The sequence below is a fragment of the Suricata suricatta genome, chromosome 6 (genome assembly GCF_006229205.1).
Source record: "Suricata suricatta isolate VVHF042 chromosome 6, meerkat_22Aug2017_6uvM2_HiC, whole genome shotgun sequence".
Classification (NCBI taxonomy): Eukaryota; Metazoa; Chordata; class Mammalia; order Carnivora; family Herpestidae; genus Suricata; species Suricata suricatta.
In genome coordinates this window covers 27,279,471-27,283,700 of record NC_043705.1, presented here as the reverse complement: position 1 = coordinate 27,283,700, position 4,230 = coordinate 27,279,471, and positions in this window count along the sequence as shown.

Here is a 4,230-nt window from a genome sequence, read left to right as displayed (position 1 = left end):
AGAGAGGAAGAGAAAGATCTGTGGTTCTCATTCATTTACTGTGGTTCACGACTGAAAGATGATGGAGAGGCATGACATCGTACGTGACAGTAGGCGGTGGGGAACCATGGTCAGACACTGCTTAATAAACGGCAGTTAGTATAATCCAAGTATTAACATAAACGTCCTATGTTTTCTATTAACTGTGAGTTCAGGATGGTTGGCTCCTTTACTCTAACCCAACTCCTCACAAATGTTACCAAAAAACCCACCTTGTTATAGAGATCCTCCCAAAATGATGACCACTTCAATAAGATAAACACATCAACAGAACAGTAGACAAAGAACATGAAAAAGCAATTCACAAAAGATAAAGTGAAAATGGACAATAAACATAAGATCATTGCTGAAACTCACTAGTAACCAAAGAAATTTAACTTGGACCATGAAATACTAGTTTTCGCCTCTCAGAATTGGCATCAATTTTTAAAGGAATAATACTTAAAACTGCCAAGAATGTAGAGAAAATGAGTACCCTCACACATTGTTGTGAGTCTACGTTAGTATAACTTTCATAGAAGACAATTTGACAATATTTATCAAAAATGCACAAAAATGCAAACCCTTTGACAAAGCAGTTACATTTTAAGCAATTTTTACTTAGGAAATAATGGACAGGTTTAAAAAATTCATTTCAGTAACATGTACTATCATGGACCAAATAATATCTAAAAATTGGATGTTTTAGATGTTTACCAAAGGAAGGTTTTAAATAAAATTTAAATTTAAATGGACAAGGGTACACAAAGTGGTGTAACTATGTAGGTGTTTTTAAATGTTGTAAAATAACTACATCAACCAAAGTTTTTAATCATTTATTGTTAAACCAAAGAAAAACAAGATCGTAAAACATAAAGAGTATGATCTAATCTAAGCCCAGAAACAAATGTGAGAGGATATATATCAAAATGTTAATAATAGTTATCTTTAGGCATTGAGGATGACTTTTAATTTCTTCTTTCGGCTTATCTGTATCTTCCTAGTTGTTCTACAGTAAACAGATATTGCTTGCATAATAAAACAGGTTATAAAATAACACGGTATCACCTCTCTGTACTTAGTTAAAAATGAAGTACTCTCAGAGATTGGGTAGCAATACATATTTTTCCACTGTGTTAATTTCCCGTTCCATTAAGCGTATGTAATGAACAGTCTGCCGTGACTCCCGCTGGTTGGAGGAGATCCAAGTGCTACAATAAGCAAGGTAGTGGGAACCATTCACCCCCACCTCTCCCCTCAGCCAGCATACCATGGCCTTGGGACTGAATCCAGGTTTTGTGTTTAGAAAAAAGTCTTCCATCATGTCAAGGATTTATGGGAGCCCAAGGTGTCCCTGGAAAGGCACCCTTCTCTAGCAGTTGCTGCCTCACTGAAATTAGAGTGTGATCAATGACTTCACAGTTGGGAAAAGCCAGCAAAATGCCTGTATGTGGTGGATGCTCAAGAAATGCTTGGACTGCAAGTTAAGAAGCCTCATTTTAGGAATGACAGAACCAAATTTGAAAAGCCAGGATGGTAAAATTTTGTTTATGTACCACCAGGAAGCCATCAAATAATCATATTAGTAATGGCATTCTTTTTTCAAAATTCAAAAATTATAAGACGGTTTTGACTGACAAACTTCTGTCCACGTTAGTGCTGCTCAACTCACTCCTGCTGATTTCAAACACAAAAACATCAACAAAAAGACCTGAGTGCTTTATATAAAAGCTAGAGTCTGAGAAGCAGATGAAGAAACAAGACCATGAAAATCTGAAACCACAAGGCATATCCCAATGGCAGAATGTGAACTGATCCATGTGTCACCTCCTTTTCCACAGTACACATCTTCTCATCCCTACCGCCACCCACGGAAATAGAACACTTACCCATATGAGAATTTTCTCTGTTACCTTTCTCTGTTTTTAAAGTGGTGATCCTTCATAAATTTTGTGGCCAGGGTTTTTATAAATTCTATATCTAAAACGAATTGGAGCTGTATTTTGTCAATTGTCTGAGTAGTAGATTTCAAAAGCACTTTCATCTCCAGTCTATGTGTAAGTACATAAATTTTTTTGAAAAGTGTTTTGTGCCAAATCACTTGACGTCCATGAAACTCCCTTTCCTTCTCTATAGGATAATAGGGACAATAATAATATCTATAATTGATTGGTAATGTCTGTCATGTGCACTGAGTAGAACATCCAGCACCTGTCTGTCATCCTAGCCCAGAACAGAAGTACTTTCTTGATCTACCTCTTTCCTACTTTTCAATTTCCATTACAACTATCCTCTTTCCTCCTTCACAATTAGGAATACACCCCCCAAATACGCAAATGTATCTAAGAGCTATGCACCCCAAAATACCAACAGAGCTAATCCTTGCACATACTGTGAGAATCTTTCCTTACACGGCACATTGGTTCTTGCTGCTTCTTCTTTCCAAGTCAGAGAACCGTTCCTTGTCCATAAAATCCTTGAATATCCTTTTTGAGGTCGCTATGCCCCTATTTTCTAGGATAGGCCTCCTGGATATATGCGCTCATAGAAATGTGCCTCTTGCCTTCAGAGTCTGTATATTAGTCTGAACTCACAGAGAGAACAATGTAGTTATGTGATTTCTAGGTCTCTCATCACAGTCCTGCTCCCAGGTGAAAAGAGAGGGAACCTTATCCGTCTGTGTGCTCTCCAACCTCTGCAGCTCCAGCGCCCAGCGCCCGCACTGACACAGCTGTCCGATACACTTTTGTTAAGTGGATGGATGGCCCAAGGTACTTCCTTTCTCACACACCTTTTTACTGAATTTCTCACCAACCAATTCAATTATTAGATATGAAAGGAAGGAGAAAAGACAGGTGAGGTATTTAATTTAAATTGCCTTAGCCTCATGATGGTTCTTACATTTCAGTAGGCCTAAGTGGCTACAACCTGACCCCTCCCTGGCCCAAACTCTTCTGTTATCCTTTATTAAAAGATCTAGATTCCCCCAAATCACCACCAAATGGATGGGCTGGAATAATTCAGAGATCAAAAGGGAGAATTGAGGTTTCTCTTCCTTTCTGACATTGAGCTGTTTTAAGGTCCTAATTTGCTACATACCAAGTCAGAAGTTTTGTTGTAGAGTAACCACTAAAGATCAATATGAGAATTCTAGTTCTGGATCTATTGCTAATTCAAGACTCACGCTGAGCCAACTTTAGGTAGTGTGTGGAGTCTGTTACCAGTACCCAGAGTTCTGATAAAGTAAAATCTAGGAGAAGGGAGGGCAAGGATATACTCATCTCAGGGGAACTGTGTTTCCTATGTTCACTAATAAAACCACCAATACACTTCAGATTTGATTGACAATAGATTTCTAGTTCTTAGCAGGGCCAAAAACACCTAGACTATTGGGAGACTCTAGAAGAAAGTGTAACTGGAAAAGTATCTTGTTATGTTACAGACTCAGGGCCACCTTGAGAATGATGTCCTCCAGCACTATATTTAACATCACATGCATTGTTGTTTCAGAACCACAGGAGTCTCAGAAAGGTTCTCATTTCATGTTTTTATTCCATAGATGAGAAAACCTGAAAGCAGTTCTGACCCAAATTGTGAGACACCCCATAAAACAGTGTTTTGCAAAGAGTGTTCCTTGAAGCCTAAATTTTATGAAATGTTAATATTTGTTTCACAGAAGGGGGGGTGGGGAAGAATGTCATTGGATTTGAGAAATGATGACTCAAGCAAAATCCACCAAGTATCTATGACTGGAATTCTCAGAGCCTTTAATTTGTTAGAAAATGAGGAAAGCCTCCAAAAGGGAGAATACAGTAAGCAATTTCACCAAACCATTTCCATGACTGCTTATCAGGACTGTGACTGCAGGAAAGTGCTGGGCAACAGGGGCTACTCTGGTCCATGTTTCAAGGGGTTCCCTCAGGACAGAGCTGGGAATTGGGCAGTCAGATTAACTGAGCCTCTGGGCAGGCAGACAGGCAAAACAAGGCAAAAACAAAGAGAAAAATCACAAACAGAGTCTCAACTCCAAAAGAGAGAAACCCATCCATTCTGGTAAGAACATCTGTTAGGAATGAGACCACTGCTCCCTGGTTCACTGAGGCAGGCTGTGCCTCGGGGTCAAGCAGACGGCTTTCTCTTGTAGAGACTTCCACTACCAGCTCTGTTCTCCCCAAAAGGACTCGGGATGGAAACAAATATAGAGTTGTGTAA